Raw genomic sequence first — 26370 nt, 5'->3', positions numbered from 1 at the left:
GTATGGCTTATTTTTGGGGTATGGCTTATTTTCGGAGAAACACGGTAGAGCTGGAATACTTTAATATGGGAGGAGGACTTTATTGGTACCAGATGTCACTAACCCCACATACATCTCGGCCACGTATACATCTTTTAGTATCTCAACAAGTGAGGTTGGGAAGCTAGCACGTAACATACTGCTAAGGCTGCCTGTACCGTATTGTATTGCTTCTGCACTCTGCAAACGCAGAATTCGGAGAATTTCGACTTTCACTTGTAAAAAGATGTCAAGTTTCTGGCACTCATGGAGAAGGCAATAATTATACAGGTCAAAAGTTTAGAAGCCAATAGGGGGCAGAGAAAAGCCTTGAGTGATCAATGTCTGGGTATGTCTCCGCTATCAGTGCAGCTTTCCCTGATGGCTAGCAGAAGCAAACTAAATGATGCAAAAATAATGATACAGTCATACCTCGGGTTGCGTCCGCTGCGGGTGCGAAAGGTACCCTGAAATGGGTCAGGTCCAGAACCCGAGGTACCACTGTACTTATGGAAATTTAATTTGCACAATCTGTTCAGGCTGCAACACGTCAGCCCACGTTCTGCTCTCAGAAACATTAACTCAGCAGACCATTTGGAAATTTTTAGTGTGCGGCACACCTAGGGTTGTGCAATGTGGGCTGTGTGGTTGAGGTGCTGGGTCCCCTTCCCCTCCCCCTGATCTATTCTGCTTCTTTTCTTGCCCAAGGCTGCAACACCCAAAGATAGGAAGCTACCTGTAGGGCAGCCTCCCTAGCTGCCAGCCACTGATGTCACCAAGCGTGGAGCAATAGTGGCTTGGTGAGTCAGGACTGTGCTTTCCATTCCAAGGACCTATTCCTTCTTGCGTCTTTGTCCGCCATCGTACGGAGGCTGGCCTGCTAAAATGGAACTCGTGGCTCCAAACGAATAGTACAGATGAACACTCAAAAAAGTGAGCACGTTATCCTTGCCATTCGTGATACTGTATATGCAAAGCTTTGCTCTAGAAGCAACCTGAATCTTGGGGGAAGCAGCTGGATGAGGTGGCATTGGTTACGCTACCGAGTTGCAAGGAGTACGGACGGAGAACGGGGATGCAGCTTGTGAGCAAGTGGGTGGGTGTTCAGGTGATTGCTAGAGACAATTTATAAAGAATAATAAAGAGCTTTCTGTAATGGAAGTATGAATCACAAGCATGCCTGTGCAACCAGAATTAGAAGTACCGTAGCTGCTGAAACACTTTGACATCAGCAACCTCTGCACTAGTCCTTGTGTGTTTCAACTTCAAGGACCCTTGTCTCCTTTCTGACGGTTCTCCATCTTTTGGCTGGAAACCCCTTCAAAACAGGAGGCACCCTAGGAGATTTGGGGAGCGGGTACTCCCCCCCCCCATTTCTCCCCCTCCACTTATTCATATGAGCATACAGCTGAACTGGGTGCTTTCATGGTCAGGGAAGTCCAAGACCAAAGTTTCAATGCGTTAGTGTAATACCGTGGTGTTTTAAATGATTGATTTGTGGTTTTATTTTTCTGTCGATAGCTTTTCTTTGAGGACAGGCAGGTTTTGAGCAAATAACAATGCTGAACACCATAGGGTGGGGAGGAGGGAGGAGGCTACAAGATCAATACCTGTCCTTGATCTTCATGTAGGCACAGCCCCCAAAGGTGAAATATCACACACCCAAACAGGTTCTGAGGCAAGAAACTTAAATAAATAAAGAGCAGATTCAAGGCTGAGGATTGTATATGAAAAAGGAAGAAGCTCGCTAACCATAAAAGCAGATGAGCATGAAAGGAACCAGTACCTCAAAATGAGTCTTTGGGGAGTTCGCAAGAAAAAGCCGGACAGGCAGACGTCATCAATGATTTAGGTAAAGGATATCCTGTCTGAGAATTGCAGAGAGCTGGACTAGATGACCCAACTGGGTTCCATCCAATTCTGTTATCTTATGATTCACAGAAAGGAACAGCCTGATTTTCCTGAAGCATTCATAAATCCGAGGCTGTGCATATGCACACACAGATGCTCAGTAATGAGAATAACGGGCTTTGATTCCAAAAACCCAACTGAATTGGAAACCTGAATAGGAAAATGGAAGGTTACATCTATCCAAAAATATTAGAAATAAGGGCCGTTCAGAGCTTAGGTTAAAAAGAAGAGGGAAGTGCAGAGAAGATACTCCAGGATTTAGAGGAGATCTGAAGGACACTTCCCTCAAACTTATTATAACTGGGGAGCAGCAGTGTGCCAATTAAACTTCCCCCTGGTGGGCGAAAATGATGAGTTTCCTGAAGCAAAACTGAAATAAGTGACAATGAATCACTTATTTGGCCGTGCCAAATTTTAACATTGTGGAGCTTGCTTGCAATCTCCTCCTGGCTTGTCAGTAGAGCCAACCTCCCCAGCTGCTGCTGCTGCTCCTATTCCTCCTCCTCCTCCTCTTCCCATCAATAGGATTTTAATTTAATCTAATTTGGCCTTAACTTTCTAGCCAAAGTTGCTCCTAATGAATTCTCCAAGAGCTGATGCCAGGGTTGGTTGTCGTGAACAGAGCGTTTGGCGCAGACTTTACAGAGCAATTACTTGGAAATAAGTTCCACTGAAATCAGCAAGACTCTCTTCCAAGAAAGCATGCTTAAGGTTGGATTCTTACTACGAGAAGATTCGAGTTCAAATCCCAGCGTGGTTATAAAGCACAACTGTTTGGATTAAGCTTTGCCTCCAAGATCACTTAGAGTAAACCCTGGGCTTGTATCCTCACTCCTGAGATTCTCCTGTCTCTCTTCTCACAGAGGGGAGAAATGGAGTAGGTCAGAGGTTTTCAACCTCTTTGTGTCCATGGCTCCCTTGACCAATTACATTTTTTTTCTGCGGCTCTCCTGTGGGGCTCAGTAGCCCAGTTATGTCACCCCTTGCCCGCACATCTGGTAGACTCTCACCCTTTTTTGAACACCCTCCTTTGTAGGGACCCAGGTGGCGCTGTGGGTTAAACCACAGAGTCTAGGGCTTGCTGATCAGAAGGTCAGCGGTTCGAATCCCTGCAACGGGGTGAGCTCCCGTTGCTCGGTCCCATCTCCTGCCCACCTAGCAGTTCGAAAGCACATCAAAGTGCAAGTAGATAAATAGGGACCGCTCCGGCGGGAAGGTAAATGGCGTTTCCGTGCGCTGCTCTGGTTCGCCAGAAGGGGCTTTGTCATGCTGGCCACATGACCCGGAAGCTGTCTGCAAACAAACGCCAGCTCCCTCGGCATATAGAGCGAGATGAGCGCCGCAACCCCAGAGTCGGACACGACTGGACCTGATGGTCAGGGGCCCCTTTACCTTTACCTTTACCTTTGTACAGTGGTACCTCGGTTTAAGTACACAATTGGTTCTGGAAGTCTGTACTTAACCTGAAGCATACTTAACCTGAAGCGAACTTTCCCATTGAAAGTAATGGAAAGTGGATTAATCCATTCCAGACGGTTCGCGGAGCACGTAACCTGAAGCGTACTTAACCTGAAGCGAACTTTCCCATTGAAAGTAATGGAAAGTGGATTAATCTGTTCCAGACAGGTCCACAGAGTACTTAAACTGAAAATACTCAAACCAAGGTATGACTGTAGAGTGTTCCCTCAGCCTCCTCTCCCCTCTCCTTGGCAGGCAGCTGCTGCCACCGCCCCTGGTCTCTGAGCTGCCCCAAAGAGAGGTGCCTGCTCACACGGCCCAATGGGGCCTGGGGCTTACCTGTCCATTCCCAACAGCAAGGGCTGGCAGACTAGCTGGCTGGGCTCCGTCACCTGTTTGCTTGCTTACTCCGAGGCCACCTCAGCTTCTGGCAACCAGCACCCCTTGGCCAAGCCCAGAGGCACCATTCGCCTGGGGAGCTTGTAGCCAGGGCTGCTGCAAGCAAGCCTTTGGGAGGCAGAGATGCGAGAAGGCATCAAAGGAGGGAGGGAAGGAGGGAAGGAGGGAAGGAGGGAAGGAGGGAAGGAGGGAAGGAAGGAAGGAAGGAAGGAAGGAAGGAAGGAAGGAAGGAAGGAAGGAAGGAAGGAAGGAAGGGGGTCAGAAGCCAGTGTTGCTCGTGGCACCCCTGACCACTATTCAAGGTACCCCAGGGTGCCACGGTACAATGTTTGAAAACCACTGGAGTAAGTTAAAGCTCAGAAGCCCACAAACATTGACTTGTTGTACCAGCTATCCTCTGTTACCATTTTGGGAGTGTTTTCAGTAGTTAAATAAGTAGTGTTTTCATGAATGTCCTCTCACACACCTTGAGGGGGGCAGGGCATCTGTCTTGCCTGCAGAAGGTTCAATTCCTGGCATCTGCAAGGCAGGGTTAAAAGAGACCCTGACTGAAACCGTGGGGAGCAGCTGCCAGTCAACATGGACAATCCTGAACTAGATAGACCAAAGACCTGACCGCTTCCTATGTAGACTAAGGCTGGAGGGAGAGATTTCTCTCATGAGTGCTGGGAAACCGGGGAGATCAGACACTAGCCTTCCTCTCACCTTCTCCAAACCATAACATAAATGAGAGCTCAAAGGAGGGAACGGGCTGGTGGATACCTGCCCTGGGAGATCCTGTGTTCACATAACACAAACAAATCACAAGTTTTTATCCTTGATTACAGATGACAATTACAGTGGTACCTCGCTAGACGAATGCCCTGCTAGACGAATTTTTCGCTAGACGAATGGGTTTTGCGATCAGAGGTTGCCTCGCAAGGCGAATTCGTTTTGTGAAAAATTCATCTAGCGAATCACGGTTTCCCATAGGAATGCATTGAAATTCAATTAATGCGTTCCTATGGGCAAAAAATAATAATATTTCCCCCCCCCATGCATTCCTATGGGATTCGCAAGACGAATTTTTCGCAAAATGAATTGACTCACAGAACGAATTAAATTCGTCTTGCGAGGCACCACTGTATTTCTTCTTCTACTACTGCTAGTACCAAAAACACGCGCAGCACCATCCGTGTGCTACACTAGAGAACAGGAGCTTCCCTGAGCTATACACATAGTCATACTCGCATCAAGTTTCCCCGTTATCAATAAAAGTCAAACTACAGAATGAGAAGAGGCACATGTTTAAGCTATTCTACAGAGCACTTCATACTTCAGCTGGAAAAGTCGATGTCTGAAATCAACCCACATTTTGTTTTTGTTTTTTAAAAACCAACATACATAAATAAAACCAGCATGACAGAAAGCCTTCCCCCTTTGTGCAGAGAGATTCATATATTTATTTGTTTTTAATATGGAGTAGCATTGAAACAAGCATTCCCTCACTTGGGGGCAAAGTCCAGCAAGAGCTGCAGCAGATGGTCCTCATGTTCCTGTATCTTGGCTAGAATTTCATGTTGCACGACATAATTTGCTGCAGGAATTGGAGAGGAGGACAGAAAGGGATGTTTGGCTTCCTTAACAGCAGCCAGTTAAGTGCTCATTGGGACCTCAAGCAGACACTCCAAAAGCAGGTGGAGTCAACTCATGCTGGTTTCTCCCCTGTCCGTCTCCTTGCCGAGTTCCACAATGGCAAAACAAACACACACAACGTAACCGGCTGCACATAAATGATACTCTTCAATGTATATTTCACAATATCAAAAGTTTTTCTCATGCATGATCAACATGTAAGATCAATGAAGTAAATAAAAGTCCCAATAAACCAGTTCATTCATAAAATTCGTCAGTGGTACATGTTTCTACATAATATAAATGAATACAATATGGCATTTTAACACCTTTTTAACAAATATTTGACAAAGCCCAGGATATCTTTGTCGTGGAACTGCAGCAAGCTCCCATTGAGACTCTTTGGGCCTTTTGACTACACAGAGGCATATAGTGTTACCTCGACTTACGAAGACGATCCGTTCCGCGGCCGTCTTCATAAGTCGAAGTCTTCGGATGCCGAAGCGCCACTTCTGCGCATGCGCCGACCGCGCGCGCCGCTTTGCGCAGGCGCAGAATGCACGCGAGCCAAAGACTTCCGGGGTTGTCGACTTTGGAAGTCGAAACCTTCAGAAGTCGAATCGTTTGGATATCGAGGTATGACTGCATGTGGATTAGAAACAGCTCTAATTTGGAACTTTATGAATGAACTGGTTTATTGGGACTTTTATTTACTTCATCGGTCTTTACATGTTGATTAAGTATGAGAAAAACTTTTGATATTGTGAAATATACATTGAAGAGTATCATTTATGTGCAGCTGGTTACGTTGTGTGTGTTTATGTATTTCACGGAACCAAGGTTTGGTGTTGGTTTGCGAGTTCCACAATGGCAGCACTGAGAGTAAAGAGGAGGAAGGTGACATCTAAGGTCATCCCCTGGACTAGATATAAGAAAGGTAGAAGACAGGTGGGGGGCGGCTAAGGCTGGTGGGGCAGTGCCCCATTTGCCCAAATGGACCAGCTGCTGCTGTTAACAGCACAAACTGCCTGGTTTTTAGGTTACTTAAAGTATGTTAAGGAAATAAACACTAGGCAGGGTTGAGCTGTGAGGGAGGGCATGAAAATTTTTGTAAGCGCTGAAATTTGCACATATTCCTCCCCCTCAAAAAAAAATGTGTGTGTGTCAGAGGGTGGTCGTGGCTACTCTAGAGTAACTCCGCCTGAGTCCAGTTTGTCTTCAAAGAAGTTTATTGTGCTATCTATTTACAGTGTAGAGACAGCTTAAAACATGACCTCTCAACCTGAATCAGAATCCGGCAATGGCGTACGTCTGTTCCTACGCCAGCAAAGTAGTCTGGGCACCCCAAAACACCACCCCCTTGACCTGCGTTGCAGTGCTTTCCTCATTTCTGGCGCCGGAAGGAGCGATGCCCTTTCAGTTTCCTCCCTCAGCAGTCGGTTCCCTGGCTCTGCAGTATCCCTAAGTGTCTGCCTGCATCCCTCCGCCCCCCCCGAGCTTTCCCATTGTTCCTTCCTCTGATTTCTCTCCCCCTCCAACTCTTCCTCCCCCTCTGGCTGCTTCAGAACCACTGGTGCTCTCTCTACTTGATGAGGTGGACGTTAGGATGATGGGGGCTGGCTCCCTGTAGGGAGTCCCCCTTACAGTGTGTGTGTGTGTGTGTGTGTGTGTGTGTGTGTGTGTGTGTGTTCCCCTTTCAGGAAGCATTGCCCTCACTCTGAATTGGCTCTGCTTGCTTCATCATGTAGCCCAATCCGATTGGCAGCATTCTGCCACTACATTCACCATGAAAATCCCTGATTGGCTTGGATTTCCCATGTGGCTAGAATATGACGTGGTCATAAGATGAATGGTGCCACAGCAGGAGCAAATAAGGGAAACAATAGCAGAGAATAGGAATGTATAAAAGTGGCTGTTAGGTCTATTTGGGAGGTTTCGGAGAAATATTTCTTCCAGTAACATCCCACCCAAAGAGCATCACTTTTCACCAGAAAATCAAACCAGATAAACACTTAGCATAGCCAGTGCCAGATTTAGCATAAGCTAAACAAGCTATAGCTTAGGCCCCCACTCTCTTGCCCCCCCCAAAAAAAAATTAAGGAAAAAAACTGGATGTACATTTCCAAAATATAAGATAAAAACAAATAAAACCTACATACAGCAACAGTGTTTTGTGTTGTGTATGGACCTATTAGGTCCATAAATTACCATTTGGCATATATTCAACACAAAAAACCAGTGACAATTTGTTGTTGACAAAGGACAGCTGGACATATAGAGGGCCCCATTACCTTCAGTAGCTTAGGGCCTCATCAAACCTAAATCCGGCCCTGAGCATAGCCTTAATAGTAATGCACACTAGGCAATGAAGTGTACATTTATATACCTTTGGAAGCAATGTGCAGCTGACCTAGAGGTAAATGGAGTCAGCAAATCCTTATATTCCCAGAAATTCTTTTCCATATAGGAGAAAGGGGTGGGGTGGGGGGCAGCAGACTGCCACCTGGTGGATCTATTCTGATACATTAATTTTAATTCATTCAACTTTCTCTCCCCCCCTTTATATATAAAAAAAATGCTAGGTGAAGCTGATCCTTGAAATAATGATAGTGGTACAAAGCACAGGCAAAGGTTTACTCTCAAGGCAATCCGTGTGTTAGTATCTCTCATTCTAGAGAAAAGGAGCCATGAGGACGTCTCTTAGCACAGCTTATCTTTTCTCTATTACCACTGGCGAATGAATGCGATAAAATTGCATCAGGCAGAAACGCCATCAGGCTGAAATTGCAGGGCAGAGCAAATAGAATCTTCTAACTCACAACACAAGCAAGAGCCTTCCCCTGAAATCTGATGAGCAGCAAGCGCAAAGAGGGCCAGGAGAGGCAAGTGATAGCATCCCACTAGGGCTGAGCAATAGGGCTGCTTGCATGTGTACACATATCAGCATGCAGTGCTCTTAGCATTCCCTTCCAACATTCTGTTGTATTTCAAAATACATCTTACAACAGAGTCCGAATCCAATAAATAATGCCATAATCCTGGATTGCATAAATTTATGTGTGTGTACACACACACACACACACACACACACACACACACACGGACGAGCCTCTTTTCACCAAATAAAGTAGATAATTTTAACAACTGGTGCAAGAAGGCACTGAATGTGGTCCTCTCAAACAGGGGTAATTTGTGGGGTCCAAGTAAATAATAATAATAATAATAATAATAATAATAATAATAATAGTTGTTGTGGGGTCCAAGTAAATGATGATGATGATGATTAATAATAGTTTCCGTTGTTGTTGTTTTATTTGTACCCCGCCCATCTGACTGGGTTGCCCAAGCCACTCTGGGCAGCTTCCAACATATATAAAAACATAATAAAACACTGAACGTTAATTGGCTAATTAAACAATCTACCGCCTTTTTTAATGGGTGAAAGGTTTTTTTCCCCCCCATTACTATGTTATGTATTTTTGTGTTTTCATATTGTAAACTGTAATCCTCGGATGAAAGGCGGTATAGAAATTTAATTAAGTAAGAATAACAGTAATAATGATAAAGAATTGGTGCAGGAAAGGACGCTGGTTTTTACATCAGGCTTATGCAGTATAGTGTAAGGTTACCGGATTTTTCTCAATGAATCTGGGGACACTTTTCAGCTTCAATAGATTTCATATGGGGACTGATTTGTAAATCCAGGAACTGTCCCTGGGAAACGGGGACGTCTGGTAACCTTAGTAGAGTGGGTGTCTTCCTGTTTCCCCAATTGCTTGTCCAGGAGGGGCATTGTAGCTTAGCTAGGCAGGAAGAGCAAAAGTCCTTCTGGCAGCCAGCCACCTAAAAAGATCTTGCTCTTCCTGTCCCAATCCCTTGTATAAGGAAGGGGGTTATAGGAAGCTGCCGCTGCCACCACACCTTAGCATATAAACATGCAGTGTTCCCCCTTCAACATTGGGGGGGGCCGACGTCCCACCTTGAAAACTGGTAAAAAACCTCCCTTAATTCTCTCTAGTGAGTTGGGAAGCACATTGGAAGAGTCACACACACTTCAAGGCATAATTGCGAGTGCAGCTCAGTAGCAGTGGAACAAGCTTCCCATAATTATTATAGAGTTTTCTTTCTCCAAATCCTATGATTTCTGCACGACCGAGGGTGCCCTCTATAATCTCACACATCCCAGGGAGCACAGGCAACTTTTCTGCAATGTTGGGAGTGCATCTGATTGCAATCACAAAGGGATGTATGAAGGCAGAGAATGTTAGAAGGGCACAAGACACTGGCTCTCGAATCACAGCTTGGACAAATCCTTTGTAATACACTTAGTACTTTGCAGATGAATCTCAACCGAAACACACTGCTCTGAAAGGCTGGGCAGGGGTGGTCAACCTTAACACAGGTAGAATCTACACACATATTAAAAACACTGTGAAAATGCTTTTTTAAAAAACATTTTGAAAAATATATTGAATTTGCCATAGTTCACCATCTCCATCTAGTTACAGGCAGGTAGCCGTGTTGGTCTGACGTAGTCGAAACAAAATTAAAAAATTCCTTCCAGCAGCACCTTAGGGACCAACTAAGTTTGTCATTGGTATGAGCTTTCGTGTGAAAGTTCATACCAATGACTAACTTAGTTGGTCTCTAAGGTGCTGCTGGAAGGAATTTATTTTGTTTCACCTCCATCTAGTGTCACATTTGTATACTGCACTTTACAACACGCTTAGAACGTTTTATTTGCAGCTGTATAGCTGAGTCCTGAGAGTCTGTTCACTCTGAATGTTCAAGAGGTTCGTCACTTCCTGAATTGAGGTGAAACATTAAGATGCAAGATCTTGATTATTTTAGGGGTGTGTAATTATTCACTGATACAGCACTTCTCTTTTTATAGTTTCCTTTTACAAAGAAAAAAAGGTTAACAGAAATCACCTTTTCATATTTTTTCACGGAATATTTCCCCCCATTCAAATATATCTTTTGCTCCTTATTGTAACACTAACATTGTCTAGATAAGTTCTTTGGCTGCATTTATAGATTCATACAGGTTAATTTCAGCCTGGTGCAGCACTTCTAAGCATTCAAAGAAATTTACTATCTGTAATATCCCCAGGCTTCGAAGGATCTCAAACACTGTGAAAACCTCCACTGTGGTGAGCCGGCTGCAGTGCTAATGCCACCTCATATCCTGTTCTCAACCTAAAACCTCCTTGAAGGCCTGTGGAATACCTCCCTGAATGGAAATCCATTCCAATCTTCACTTCCTGTTTCCATTACAAGCTTTCCCCACTCTAGGAAGTCCCTGGCTGCCAAGGAAAACAGTCTTAAAGCAGCCTTCCCTAATATTGTGCCCTCCAGATCTTGTTGGACTATGACTCCCATCATCTCAGGGTTGTGGGTTCATGCCCCATGTTGGGCAAAATAGCTGGACCACCCTTGTGGTCCCTTCCAACTCTACAATTCTATGATTCTATGATCTCCAACCACTGCCCATTCTGGCTATGTCTAATATGAACTGAAGTTCAACATCTGGAGGGCCACAGGTTACCCAACTCTGCCCTAAACGGTGTAGTCCCAGGATACCTGAATAAGTTCTTCCTGCCATACATTGCTCCCTTGCATCAGAGAAGGACTTGCTCATTGTGAGTTATTTTGTCGAAGCATCTCTGCCTCTCAGCTTAGAAGTCCTTAGAAGGCATGTCTGGCCAACTCTCTCTAGCAAATTAGTCAACATCCTCCTGCATAATAAGATTTTTATGCTGATGAAGAAGGAACAAGCCTGGATGTTTTCTCTACTGGTTTTTGAAGATTTTGTTTTAGATGGCTGTTGCTAATGGCTTTTTAATGGTCTGATTGCATTTTTACTGTTTGAATCATTGTGAGCTGCTGTATGAGTCTTTAAATAAGGGGAGCCTTATGTTTGGCTGAACAACTCCCAGCATCCATCTGTACCATTTGGCCATGCTGACTGAGGCTGAAAGGGCTTAGAGGTTGCTTATCCCTGTGGGTTAAACCACAGAGCCTAGGGCTTGCTGATCAGAAGGTCGGCGGTTTGAATCCCTGCGACGGGGTGAGCTCCCGTTGCTCGGTCCCAGCTCCTGCCAACCTAGCAGTTCGAAAGCACGTCAAAGTGCAAGTAGATAAATAGGTACCGCTACAGCGGGAAGGTAAACGGCATTTCCGTGTGCTGCTCTGGTTCGCCAGAAGCGGCTTTGTCATGCTGGCCACATGACCTGGAAGCTGTACGCTGGCTCCCTCGGCCAATAATGCAAGATGACTGTCGCAACCCCAGAGTCTGTCACGACTGGACCTAATGGTCGGGGTCCCTTTACCTTTACCCCACTCCCTTAAATAAACAGATAGATGCACATCTAAAATAGTCAAAAGAGGTATGATGGCAGCCTATTCTATTCATCCCTCTTCTCCAATTTCCCATTTATTTTCATCCACCAACAGAGCAGAGTCTGGATTATGTAGAAGCCTCTTCAGATTCTTGCTGGCTCCCCCTAACATCTTCAGCATTGTCTTTAGTATTCTAAAACTGGGCAGTTCCAAGCCCCAAAATGGCAGACAAAACTGCAAACCAACAAACCTAATTGCAAATCCAAACCTCTACATCAGGCACCCCCAAACTTCGGCCCTCCAGATGTTTTGGACTACAATTCCCATCATCCCTGACCACTGGTCCTGTTACCTAGGGTTCATGGGAGTTGTAGGCCAAAACATCTGGAGGGTCGCAGTTTGGGGGTGCCTGCTCTACATGAACCAATCCTAGAACACCATCTGCTGAAATCACATCTTATACCACTGGCCCTACTTGGGTTATGCAGCTTGTCAGTGTCAGTCCAACCATGAGGCAGAGTGAGAAAGCCACCTCAGGTGGAAAATGCTATAGGTCAGGGAGATGAGCCGGTCGTGTGTGCCATGTGGCCTGCCCTGCATCCACCAAGATAGCCTTCTGCCCTCAGGTGCATGGGAGGATGGTGTTGCTGAAGCAAGAATCAATCACCAGTCTGGAACAGGAAGGGACACCACCTAGTCCTTTGCCTCAGGCAGCAAAATGTATTGGGCTGGCCCTGCAGCTTCTCAATATTAATTTAAAAAACAATAACCCCCACACACCTCAGTATCCAGATTGCATTGATGGGTCTTCCCTTGGGAGAAAGCAGTTGCATCTAAGGAGGTCTCCAAGGTTGTAAGGAAGTGGCCAGTTGCTTGTGAAGATGTTAATTTTTAACAGTCTACAGCAGAGACACTGTGAAAGATTCATAGGCAGGACCTGCCAGGAGGAGTGGGCTAAAACAGGCATGTGTTGCTGAAAAGGCTTATCCCAACTAGGCTGAGGCCAAACGCTACGCTGCGGTCAAAAAACGGTACAAACAAAGTCACTCCTTTAGGGACTGCCATGAATGAAAGGGTCTGAGGCGTCAGGAACGGGTACTGCTCAGCTGCCAGGAAGTCTGTGGGATGTGGCAGCCGGCCCAGTGAAAATGAAGTGCCAGGAACTCCCAAAACAACAGCCATGTGGACTGATATTGGGGGTTTTGAATTCTGTTACACTGGGTTGCCTTATGAGCTCCCAGGATCTGAGAGCAAGCTGACCTTTGCAGATGCCGCTCTCACCTCCCTCCCAGAGCCCCCAAGCCTACCATGGATTCAACGTCACACTTATTAAAGGCATTGTTCCTTTGTACAAGCGCACCATCAATTTCAGCGCTGCGATGTGACTGTTTCGTACATTGATCCAGCTGCATCAGATAAGAACCCCAGAGAGAATATTTCACTTGGAACTCCGCTAGGCAGGGTCATTTCATATCAATACTTCTCCTACAGGCACAAATCACTCTATGGTTTCCCAGGATGGTCTGGTCGCTTATTCAGGGCTTGATCAACAACGCACAAAAACTGCAGTGGTTCGAAGAGCAATCTGCATTCTAACAAGCCAGTGGGTTTAAAATAATAATAATGAGACAATAATCAAACACAGGGGATCTGTTGCACAATGGAAGTCAAGGCAAGTATGAAAGGCCTGACCTGAAAGAGGAGGAACTCTTAAAGTTGGGTTCCAGTTTCTCGGGAAGCTGCTTCCTCAGACTATAATGAGATACCTAGGGAGGTGAGTCAGTCCATTCATTACAAAAGTTGGGCAATAGTCCTGGACACATCAGACCTCTTGGTGTCATCACACAGCCACATATTAGCACAACTGCCAGATGTTGGCTGCATTTCAACAGCTGACAATTTTGCAACTCCCAAAGAAGAGCAGAGAAGGAAGGAAGGCAGGAAGCATTGTACAGTAGGCTGAGAATCACCACAAGTTCCATTCTCTCTCCCATCTTGTCTCTGCTTAATGGCTATTGAGAGATTGAACTCGACGGAACATTAAAGCTGATTCTTTGCCCCAGCCCTAGCATATGTACGCAAAGGTAAAATGAAAGGGACGGGGAGTCAAATATGGCAGGAATGGAAGACGGCCCATCTAGAACCTCAGTACAGTCAGGAGTTGATCTGGCAAAGACTGAAGGCTATTGCAAAATAGTGCACGACACTCATTCAATTACATTTCGCCCTCTTCCATTCCCAATCCTTTATCCTGCCCTATACATTTAAAGCAGTATTACATCACTTTATACAGACACGGGTTTCCCCCAAAGAATCCTGGGAACTGTAGTTTGCTCAGGGTGCAGAGAGTTGTTAGGAGACCCCTATTTCCCCCACAGAGCTACAATTCCCAGCAACAGGAAATCTGTGGGCAGATTGCTGGGACATTCAAAGCTGCCTCAGACTAAGCCAGTTGGACTACAACTCTGAGGCTGGTCGGAGCTGATGGGAACTGTGGTCCAAAAGATCCGGAAAACACCAGGTGGGTAAGAACTGGGAAGCAGTTGTCCACTTTTCCAGACTGGAGTTTTGCCCATTTCCACCCTGGTGATGCCTGAGGTTGAACAGGGGACCTTCTGGACACACTACCACGGAGCTATGGACTCTCCCTGTTGCTAGTCTGGCAGCAAGTGGGTTGAATGTCTTAGCCAGGCAATAGAAACCAGGGCAGGAGGAACTTTTCCATCCCTTCTGGGCAACCTTCAGGGTTGGGGGCACAAGCCCATGGTGGGTGGGGCCTGAGGCAAAAATGGGTGGAGCAACAATTGTCAAGTTTGTCTTTCTACAGTGGGCTGGTTTCCACACACCCTTCTCGATCCTCCATGCAGGCAGCCAATATACAATCAGAGTTCAAGGGCATATTTCAGCCAGGCCAAACACTCAAGAAGGGCATGAAGCAGGGCTTTTTCTGTTAGTTGTGTTTTTATTTTATTTATGCTTTTTCTGTTAGTTGTGTTTTTATTTGTTTTCATGCAATGACTGCTATGTGCCCATGCAATGACTGTTTTCATGCAATGACTGCTATAAGACCTAGATGTTTAAGTAAACAAATATTTCAAGGAGTGAGAGAGACACGAGGGACCAAAAGGATCAGGCCTCTTAATCACCTTCTGCCGCAATCCTCATAACTTTGCATCTATCTGAACTTAATTCTCAGTTACTTTTATGGCCAATGTGATGGCAGGGATGCAAAAGCCTTTCTGGAAATAATATTCATAAAGCTGGAGCATTGGCCTTCAGCCAAAAGATAAAGGGATCAGAAAGCAGAACCTCCTCCAAGTGGAAATTGGAAAAGGGGTGGGTGGGGGAATTACCTTGTTGCCATTTGAAAGAAAATTTGGAAATACAAAATCACCGGATTCACAGCCGAGTAACTAGTGACAGGAGAGAACATCCTACTTATCTTCTCCTTGCCACAGGTGTATAAGCCAATCCAATTTCCTGGCTGCAATGGCAGAAGCGAGCAAAGCAGAGGTGTCCAACTCTGCCCCACACCTATTTTTTTTTAAAGTTGTTTAATGGTAACGTGCAGGTAAACTCTTACAGGTGATGGCGGTGACAGTTTTATTCAACCTCAAGAGTGTTGGTAACAGACGCCCGGGGGGGAGGGGCTGTCTTTTGCACCAAGCTCCAGGCCCCATCTGCCCCAGACATTTAAAGCACTGGCATGCCTCTTTAAAATCGCCTTAGCTCATAGCTGCCAAGTTTTCCCTTTTCTCGCGAGGAAGCCTATTCTGCATAATGGAATTTCCCTTTAAAAAAGGGAGAACTTGGCAGCTATGCCTTAGCTTCCCCCCAAAATCTTGAGAACTGTAGCTTGATAAAGCTGCTGAGAGTTGTGGGGAGACCCCCTATCTACCTCATAGAGCTGCTATTCGCAAAGTGGTTTAATAGTTAGGAGGACCCCCCCCAGAGAACTCTGTGAATTATAGCTCCGGGAGGGAAGCCGGGGGGGGTCTCCTAGCAACTTTCTGCACACCTTTGAGAAACACCAGCTCCCACGATACTTTTGACTTTTTAAAGTGGTACGATGCTGCTTGAAATGCCTAGTGCGGGTGGGCGCCTGCAAAACGCAACACTGCCACCCGTCACCATAATTTGCCCAGGTACATCAATACCATAGTGATTAGCGTATCCAAAAGTGTGCCATGAGTCTGTGCCCCAAGTCCTTTAAGTGCTAAACAATACCCATACTTGGTTCAGTCTATGCCACCCCAATCTGCTCACCCGTTCTCAGGCTTGAAAACAATAAATTTTATTTGACATCCCCAAATCTCTTTTGAAAGTATCCAACTCCTGGCCTAAAAGAGGTTTTCATGGGCATTAATTGCAGATCTCTCTCTCTCTCTCTCTCTCTGTGTGTGTGTCTGTCTGTGTCTGTCTGTGTGTGTGTTTCAGGCCTTGTGATCATCAAATGCCCGACTTTTGGAAGTGCCATTAAGGGTTCCCATATGGCAGAGAGCAAACACACTAGCCTAAACAGCCGGCAAACTTAGCAGGAACTGTCAGATTCCTAATGGCAACTCAAAACACACCACTGTGTGCATTCAGCAGATGCCATCATTTCAAGTGCACTTTTTTTGGGTGGGGAGGGGGGGGCGTTATAAAGAAAGGCTAGAGAATGACAGATCTCTAAATACATCCTGTGATTTTTAATTCCGTAGCAGTTTGTATAGCATGAGTGTGCTTTTAAAGGCTTGCACCGCTCCGTGGGTTATCTTGTGTGGTTTTTAATTATGCTGTTCAATTGCTTTTCCAGCTCAGCGAGATAGCATGGCAGTCATCCCATCTCAATGGATTCCTTTATAGCCACTTAAATAAGCAGAGGAGTCTGCCTCAGAAAGAAGGCATTCTATCTTTCACATTCAGGCTTTTATTTCTGAACAGAGTAGCCTCTCTACTCTTTCTTTCTTTCTTTCTTTTTTGTAGATAGCTGTATGCAGTCTAGCTAAACACAGGAAACTACATTTTCAAGCTGGCGCAGTCCAAAGGGAATGGTATAATTAAAACACATGCAAGACAACCCGTGCTGCAGAGCAAGCCTGCAGAAGGGCACATAAGCTGAACGGAAGGTGCAGAAGACCCTAGGTTCAATCCTGACATCTCCTGATAGGGCTCAGAACGTCCCCTGTCTGAAACCCTGAAGAGCTGCTGCCAATCTGCGTAGACAATGCTGAATTAGCTGGGCCATTACGCTGACTTAGTTGAAGGCGGCTTCCTAACAGCTCAGTGGGTTACAGCACAGTGCTCATAATGGCCAAGGTTGTGGGTTTGATCCCCGTACGAGACAGAACTGCATATTCCTGCCTTGCAGGGGGTTGGACCAGATGATTCTTAGGGCCCCTTCCAACTCTACAATTCTATGATTCCAAGCCTCGCTTTCTGTGCTGCGTAACAAGAGGCTAGGGGTACAAGGTGTGCACTGGACATGGCACAAGTGATATCCCCCTTGCACTGGTATAACAGCAGCAACCCTAGAGTCTTCATAGCAACGCAGATTCTCCATCACCTATCCCAATCTTCCTGATCTCCAGATGTTGTGAACAGCAACTCCTATTGTAGCCCCAGGTAGTATGGCCAGTGATCAGGCATGACAAGAGCCCCTAGCCCCAAACATCAGGAGGGTGCACCCGTCACACTTATTCTGATGCCCGAGAGCAAAAGTGTGATGAGGCTATGAATTAGACCTGGACATTGTGCAAAAGTCTTATCTGGAAGCAAGAGGTTGCCATTGCTCTGAGCTGACACCAAGCCTCCCTCCCAGTCCAGAGCAATGATTGCATCCATTACTCCTCTTCCTCAAAACAAATTATACTGTTTTATACATTCCATTGTGCTCCTGCAATTTTTTTTTGGGGGGGGGGTGAATTATTTTACAAGGAATCCCTACATACATTCTGGAGTCACGTTAGCCTTGATTTAAAGCCCATTAGGACATGGTCAGTCTTCATTTGCAAAGAAGCAGAAGACTACATGTCAGAGCTCTCCTGTTACCAAGGGAGAAAATGGAAGGGTTTCTAACATGCTTTGGGATTTTAGAAGGCTTCAGAGTCTTTTTAATATGGTAATTATTTCAAAGTTTAGTATCCCTCGAGACAAGCTGGACTTACCCATCTGTGAAAGTAATCAGAATGAGAAAAAGTGTGTGTGTGTGTGTGTGTGTGTGTACTCTAAACCGCTTAGGGTTCAGACAAGAAGGAACCAAATTTTATTTAAAACTAGCTGGCCCGGCCACGCGTTGCTGTGGGTCATCCCTCTGATTCCCCCCCGTCCCGTCCCGATCCATGACGTACCCCACCCCTATAACCAGCAAACTAAACAGAGTTGTATTGCTTTGGTACAAAAAAACTCATTGCAAGAAGAGAAAGCCGAAACCCCAGAAGAAGGTATTGTGGCAAGCACTACTGAAAACTAACCAGCCTTGACTTTAGGACGCATCCAGATCACACGTCAAAATCATAGCACAAGACTCCCATAACGTCTCTTTTAAAGGCACTTGACATGCAAAATGAAATAATCACCGATTAAAGGGAAGCAGGACAAGTTAAGGGGGGGAAGTGAGACAGAACTACAAGGAGTGATGGCTCTTATCTGGTGGGAATAAGGAGTCTTGATTAATTTCTTGGCACATCCCAGTCGCTGGAAGTAGAAAAGGACAAACGACATGGCCACAGGTTGTGCTGATGTGGCCTGTGTGGCCTTTTCAAAGTAAGCTTTAAGGAAACATAGAAAAATAAAAGCTACAGAAAGAAAAACCAAGCCGGGCTCTAACCATCTCCGTTCAGCAATTACAGGGATCCGGCTGTTTCTAAAGAAAACAAAGGTGTGAGATGACACTCTGTGTGTCAAGAGCCTTTTGTGTATCTTCTAAGGACTGCAGAAAGGGGAGGAAAATAAAAAAAAAGCAGGGGGGGGGAGACCAGTCACGCTAAAAAAATCATCTGCTAGAAGTCTGAGTCATCAACAGTTCGCTTCAAAATCCCTAAAGGTCTTAAACACTCTGGGGCACAAATGACCATGAAGTAAAATTAACTCTGACAGATGTTTGTAGGGGGTGGGGTGGCGGAGGCTCCAATTATTTAAAAGAAGATCAAGTTCCTTAAGTATTTTTCTTCTGACTTCCTGGCGATTTTAAATGCCCAGGCTAGCAATTAACTATTTCAGCACTGACTCGCAAGGCAGAGATGCAGACGTACGCGCAAAGCCACCCCGCTAAAGTGTGTTTCAGAATTACATTTCAGCTGGCCGCATCCACAGCTATACGGTTCACTGCCTTATTATATACCCTACAGAGACGTAAACCACAAAGCATCATCGCTTACCTGCTCCGGCCGCCTCCAAGTCCAGATTTCGGCAAGTTTTGGTTTTTTTAATTTTAAATTTTAAATCCACCAAAGCCCCTCCAACCCCCACCGGCTGGGGCGGGGTCTTGCTTTTAGTTTACTTTCCTTTGGTGCACCTTTGCTTGCAAAAGACCAGGGAACACTGCAGCATGGTGAAGTATCTTGTTTTCTGTTTTTGCAAAAAAAAAGGGGGGGGAACCCAATAGCACTGTTGATAGGCTAGTGGTGGGAGGATTTCTTGAAATGAGCAGCAGCAGACTCTCTCTCTCTCTCTCTGGTCAAATCCTTCCAGGAGACGCGTACGCACATAAAGACACAGGGTGGCTTGCAAGGAAAAAATCTGCTGTGCAAACCATCAGCAGAGGAAAAGTGCGGTTTCTGGTCTGCGTTTGGGAGAGCTTAGCGTTGCCTTCCTCGGAATTCCAGCTTCTTCCCACCTTCCTTCCCTTCCTTTCACCCTGTCAGTCCATCTCCTCCCTTGCAGCTGCCCAAGTGACTCCAGCAGAGCCCCAACTCCGCGTTTACTGAGTGACCCTGGGAGACAGCGGAGCCTGCATCCAACCCGCAGTCCCGCCTCCCTCTCGGAGCCGGAGAGACATTCAGTTTGCTCCGCGCAGCCCCATCGCGGCGCATTCGCTGGCTCGCCGGGATGGGAGGCTTCGCTGTTGCAGTGCTCGCCTCTCCTGCATGCTAATGAGGCGGTGATGTCAGCAAGTCAAAGGCGCTACATCTGGACAGTTCAGCGAATGGCCTGCCGGCCAGCGCCTAAGATTTATATCAATATGCAAATCAGGCTGCTCTCTGCAAATCAATACGCCGTCTCACTTCTCCTGCTTTTTTTGCACAGCCAAGAAGAAGATCTTTTTTTAAAAAAAAACATGTGCATCATAAGTTATGGAAGTTGCCCAGTTCTCTCTCCATGATCAAAAAGACATGGTTTTATCTCTACACATGAACAAGCCCGTACATAATGGCGAGACAAAATAAAAAAATTCCTTCAGTAGCACCTTAAAGACCAACTAAGTTTATATTTTGGTATACCAAGGTGCTACTGAATGATTTTTTTTATTTTGCTTCGACTCAGACCAACACGGCTACCTACCTGTAACCAGAATAATGGCGAGAGTGTTGGCTGCTGAGCCCACCTCCCTTTGCCTAAGCCAAGCCACTGTTTCCAGTTATTTGCCAGTTTGCCCAGTAGCAATCCACTCCTAGGCTTGGAGAATAAATGGAGCCGTCTGCTCCCCTGCAGCCTAAACACAGATTGGCCTGCCTGGAATCCTTTCCTGCCTGTTGTTGTTTAGTCGTTTAGTCGTGTCCGACTCTTCGTGACCCCATGGACCAGAGCACGCCAGGCACTCCTGTCTTGCACTGCCTCCCGCAGTTTGGTCAAACTCATGTTCGTAGCTTCGAGAACACTGTCCAAACATCTTGTCCTCTGTCGTCCCCTTCTCCTAGTGCCCTCAATCTTTCCCAACATCAGGGTCTTTTCCAAGGATTCTTCTCTTCTCATGAGGTGGCCAAAGTATTGGAGCCTCAGCTTCACGATCTGTCCTTCCAGGGAGCACTCAGGGCTGATTTCCTTAAGAATGGATAGGTTTGATCTTCTTGCAGTCCATGGGACTCTCAAGAGTCTCCTCCAGCACCATAATTCAAAAGCATCAATTCTTCGGCGATCAGCCTTCTTTATGGTCCAACTCTCACTTCCATACATCACTACTGGGAAAACCATAGCTTTAACTATACGGACCTTTGTCGGCAAGGTGATGTCTCTGCTTTTTAAGATGCTGTCTAGGTTTGTCATTGCTTTTCTCCCAAGAAGCAGGCGTCTTTTAATTTCGTGACTGCTGTCACCATCTGCAGTGATCAAGGAGCCCAAGAAAGTAAAATCTCTCACTGCCTCCATTCTTCCCCTTCTATTTGCCAGGAGGTGATGGGACCAGTGGCCATGATCTTGGTTTTTTTGATGTTGAGCTTCAGACCATATTTTGCGCTCTCCTCTTTCACCCTCATTAAAAGGTTCTTTAATTCCTCCTCGCTTTCTGCCATCAAGGTTGTGTCATCTGCATATCTGAGGTTGTTGATATTTCTTCCAGCAATCTTAATTCCGGCTTGGGATTCATCTAGTCCAGCCTTTCGCATGATGAATTCTGCATATAAGTTAAATAAGCAGGGAGACAATATACAACCTTGTCGTACTCCTTTCCCAATTTTGAACCAATCAGTTGTTCCATATCCAGTTCTAACTGTAGCTTCTTGTCCCACATAGAGATTTCTCAGGAGACAGATGAGGTGATCAGGCACTCCCATTTCTTTAAGAACTTGCCATAGTTTGCTGTGGTCGACACAGTCAAAGGCTTTTGCATAGTCAATGAAGCAGAAGTAGACGTTTTTATGGAACTCTCTAGCTTTCTCCATAATCCAGCGCATGTTTGCTATTTGGTCTCTGGTTCCTCTGCCCTTTCGAAATCCAGCTTGCACCTCTGGGAGTTCTCGGTCCACATACTGCCTAAGCCTGCCTTGTAGAATTTTAAGCATAACCTTGCTAGCGTGTGAAATGAGCGCAATTGTGCGGTAGTTGCAGCATTCTTTGGCACTGCCCTTCTTTGGAATTGGGATGTAGACTGATCTTCTCCAATCCTCTGGCCATTGCTGAGTTTTCCAAACTTGCTGGCATATTGGGTGTAGCACCTTAACAGCATCATCTTTTAAAATTTTAAACAGTTCAGCTGGAATATCATCACTTCCACTGGCCTTGTTATTAGCAATGCTTTCTAAGGCCCATTTGACTTCACTCTCCAAGATGTCTGGCTCAAGGTCAGCAACCACACTACCTGAGGTGTACGAGACCTCCATATCTTTCTGGTATAATTCCTCTGTGTATTCTTGCCACCTCTTCTTGATGTCTTCTGCTTCTGTTAGGTCCTTACCACTTTTGTCCTTGATTATGGTAATCTTTGTACGAAATGTTCCTTTCATATCTCCAATTTTCTTGAACAGATCTCTGGTTTTCCCCATTCTATTGTTTTCCTCTATTTCTTTGCATTGCTCATTTAAGAAGACCCTCTTGTCTCTCCTTGCTGTTTTTTGGAAATCTGCATTCAGTTTCCTGTATCTTTCCCTATCTCCCTTGCATTTTGCTTGCCTCCTCTCCTCCGCTATTTGTAAGGCCTCGTTGGACAGCCATTTTGCTTTCTTGCATTTCCTTTTCCTTGGGATGGTTTTCATTGCTGCCTCCTGTATAATGTTACGAGCCTCCATCCATAGTTCTTCAGGCACTCTGTCCACCAAATCTAAATCCTTAAACCTGTTCCTCACTTCCACTGTGTATTCATAAGGGATTTGATTCAGATTGTATCTTACTGGCCCAGTGGTTTTTCCTACTTTCTTCAGTTTAAGCTGGAATTTTGCTATAAGAAGCTGATGATCTGAGTTACAGTCAGCTCCAGGTCTTGTTTTTGCTGACTGTATAGAGCTTCTCCATCTTTGGCTGCAGAGAATATAATCAATCTGATTTCGATGCTGTCCATTTGGTGATATCCATGTGTAGAGTCGTCTCTTGTGTTGTTGGAATAGAGTGTTTGTGATGACCAGCTTGTTCTCTTGACAGAACTCTATTAGCCTTTGCCCTGCTTCATTTTGAACTCCAAGGCCAAACTTGCCAGTTGTTCCTTTTATCTCTTGATTCCCTACTTTAGCATTCCAGTCCCCTGTAATGAGAAGAACATCCTTCTTTGGTGTCATTTCTAGAAGGTGTTGTAGGTCTTCATAGAATTGGTCAATTTCACTTTCTTCAGCACCGGTAGTTGGTGCATAAACTTGGATTACTGTGATGTTAAAAGGTCTGCCTTGGATTCGTATCGAGATCATTCTGTCATTTTTGAGATTGCATCCCATTACAGCTTTTGCCACTCTTTTGTTGACTATGAGGGCCACTCCATTTCTGCTACAGGATTCTTGCCCACAGTAGTAGATATGATAGTCATCCGAACTGAATTCGCCCATTCCCTTCCATTTTAGTTCACTGATGCCCAGGATGTCAATATTTATTCTTGTCATCTCATTTTTGACCACATCCAGCTTACCTCCACTCATGGTTCTTACATTCCAGGTTCCTATGCAATATTTTTCTTTACAGCATCGGACTTTCCTTTCGCTTCCAGGCATATCCGCAACTGAGCGTCCTTTCGGCTTTGGCCCAGCCGCTTCATCAGCTCTGAATCTACTTGTACTTGTCCTCCGCTCTTCCTCAGTAGCATGTTGGACGCCTTCCGACCTGAGGGGCTCATCTTCCAGCGTCATAACTTTTATATGCCTGTTGTCTTTGTCCATGGAGTTTTCTTGGCAGGGATACTGGAGTGGCTTGCCAGTTCCTTCTCCAGGTGGATCACGTTTAGTCAAAACTCTCCACTATGACCTGTCCATCTTGGGTGGCCCTGCATGGCATAGCTCATAGCTTCTCTGAGTTATTCAAGCCCCTTCGCCACGACAAGGCATTGATCCATGAAGGGGCCTTTCCTGCCTACAGGTGTTCAAATGCAAGGTCAGGCGTTTCAACTGTGTGGCCAACATTGGTGGGAACTTGCCAGAATCAGGCCAACTTAGAGCACAATTCTGGGAATGGTTTCAACTGGACAGTACTGACAAAATTCACAAATACCCTTCCATCCCTTAACCACAGAGAACATGCCCAGATGACAACTTCCCAAGCACTTGTATTTTATTTTCATTTTTGTTAAATATATTTAACATAGAATTATAGACTTGGAAGGAACCCCAAGGGTCATCTAGTCCAGCAGGAACCTGAGCTAAAGCATCCAAGAGACATGGCCATCCAACCTCTGCTTAAAGACCTCCAAGTAAAGAGAGTCCACAACCTCCAGAGGGAGTCCGTTCCACTGTTGAACAGCTCTTGCGCTTAGGAAGTTTTCCCGATGTTAGTCAGAATCTCCTTTGTTGTAACTTGAATCCACTGATTCAAGTCCTACCCTCCAGAACAGGAAAAAAACAAGCTTGCTCCATCTTCCATGTGACAGCCCTTAAGATATTTGAAGATAGCTATCATATATCATATCATATCATCTTATCTCTTCTCAAGTCTCCATACCAAACATACCCAGCTCCTTCAACCGTTCCTCATAAGGCTTGGTTTCCAGAACCTGGATCATCTTGGTTGCCCTCCTCTGCACACATTCCAGCTTGTCAATATCCTTCTTAAACTGTACGCCCAGTACTGGACCAGTGTGGTCTGACCAAGGCAGAATAGAGTGGTACTATGACTTCCCTTGAGTGGGACACTTCTGTTGATGCAGCCTAGAATCGCATTCGCTTTTTTTGCTGCTGCATCACACTGTTGACTCATGTTAAGCTTGTGGTCCATTAGGATGCATGGCAAGCCAGGTGACACCCCCCCCCCCAATCTTGTATTTGTGCAGCTGGTTTAAGTGCCGAACCTGACATTTGTCCCTATTGAAATTCATTTTGTTAGGTTGGGCCCAGTTTTCCAATCTGTTCAGGTCATCTTGCATCCCAATTCTGAGCACAGTGTTCAGTGGGGCTCAGAGGGAAGAAAGGTGGAGCACTTGGGTGAGAGTTGCAGGAGGAGGAAAAGAGAAGCCAGGGAGGAAGGAGGCAAAAGGGAAAGCAGTGAGCCAAGGGAGAGAGGGAGGCAGGAAAGCAGGCAAACAGGCAGACCAAAGGAGGAGGAGTGGAGGAAAAGTAGAGCACTGGCAGGCCACGAAAGGTGATGAAAAGCAAACTTTTTGAGTTTTGGTCCACATTCTCTCCCGGCTTCAGAAACTTTGATATATCTCCTCACCAAGGGCACACTGGGTATGCCTCTGAGAATGGGCAGCCTCAAAACTCCCTGGTTTTGTGCCACAGTTGCTAACCTTGTTTGTTTGCACTAGCAACGAATATATGTCGCAGAACTGCTATAGGCCATATGAGGATTGTCATGCGCAACAGTTTAGTGCTCCAGTTCAGGATTTCTCAGCAATGGCATCAAGGACTTTGAGAATGAGCGCTGGGTTTGGAAGCAGGGCAGGACAGACATTGCTGGTCCTCGTTAAATCGAAGTATGGAAACCGATGCTCCTATAAAGGGTTTGCTAAATGCTCCCAGTGGGAAGAAATGGCAGAAAGGAGAGCCAGCTAATGGTGTGGTGTGGCTTGAGTGCTGACTAGGGGAAAGCAACAGTCGGCTGGCCCACTTACGGTGCCACAGACGCAGCTACCAGCATGCCAGCCAAAGCGGCAAGGAGACGCCCGCTGTGATAGGCAGCGAAACCGAAGGCAGATGGCAGCTCAGCAGGCAACAGCATTGTACCCTGCAGGCTGGAATGGCCAAGTGTCCTCCTTCAAAACTGTAAGGAGAAAGAACAGGCCAGCTTAAAGCCCATCTCTGAGCAGGACATTGGGAAAACACGCTCCAGTTTAGCAAAGCCAACAGAAGATTCCAACATTTGAGAAGAAATGAACTTTCTCCACAAAAATTTTCAAATTCCAAGGACATCGAGTATGATTTCCTTTTCCATTATTTATTCCTCGCTGGCCTTCAGAAGCCGGTCAGGTCAGAAGCCAGAAAATGTGGTGTGCTGTGGTATAGCCGTTACTTATTACTGTGGTGTTTTGCTTGCACATAGCTATGTTCATTACCTTTTTCATAAACTAGCCCTGGAAATTTGGGGGGTGCTGACTTTTTAAGGGTTGACCTACATGCAGAGCTATTTTACGCCCTAGGCAAGCCTAACCACATGAACTCCCCCCTCCCCCCCAAAAAAAGATTTGCTAACTTCAATTTTCAAAAACAGAGACCTTGTAGACAAAATGAAAGCTGCTAAATTTGTTTTAAATCGCAATAGTAAGAAATATAACAATCTTTCTCAAATACGGAAGAAAATGTTTTAGTGCACAAATCATTTTGAATTGTGATGTTAAAACATAAGTCTCTGAATTGTTTCAATTTTGGACATATCAAAATCTCACTTTGCGTGCCTTTTTCTTTTGCAAGTTTTGTCACCGATTCCTTCCTGCCTTCGTAGCTCAGTCGGCAGAGCATGAGACTCTTAATCTCAGGGTCCTGGGTTCAAGTCCCACATTGGCTGAAAGATTCCTGCATTGCAGGGGACTGGACTATAGATGACCTTTGTGATCCCTTCCAACCCTACAAGTTTCATGCTTCTGTGATTCTATGTGCTGGTGCTTGGGCATGTTCAGCTGATATAGTTGCCAAGCCAACCAGTCTC

The 26370-nt window shown here is 45.6% G+C and overlaps 1 protein-coding gene across 2 annotated transcripts in view; it reads right to left on the bottom strand.

Annotated features, from left to right (window-relative positions):
- PRICKLE2 (prickle planar cell polarity protein 2) overlaps positions 1 to 20347 on the bottom strand; it is a 127525-nt gene extending 107178 nt beyond the window's left edge. Inside the window, exon 1 of one of the 2 annotated variants that reach the window (XM_035106742.3) lies at positions 19104 to 20347. The gene's annotated coding sequence lies outside the window, so the exon portion shown is untranslated. The remainder of the gene's footprint in view (positions 1 to 19103) is intronic. The other variant, XM_088663315.1, reaches the window with a different exon arrangement.
- Positions 20348 to 26370: the final 6023 nt, after the last annotated feature.

Source organism: Zootoca vivipara, chromosome 2 (assembly GCF_965207765.1).
Source record: "Zootoca vivipara chromosome 2, rZooViv2.hap1.1, whole genome shotgun sequence".
Lineage (NCBI taxonomy): Eukaryota > Metazoa > Chordata > Lepidosauria > Squamata > Lacertidae > Zootoca > Zootoca vivipara.
This window is presented reverse-complemented; position numbering and strand designations above follow the sequence as displayed.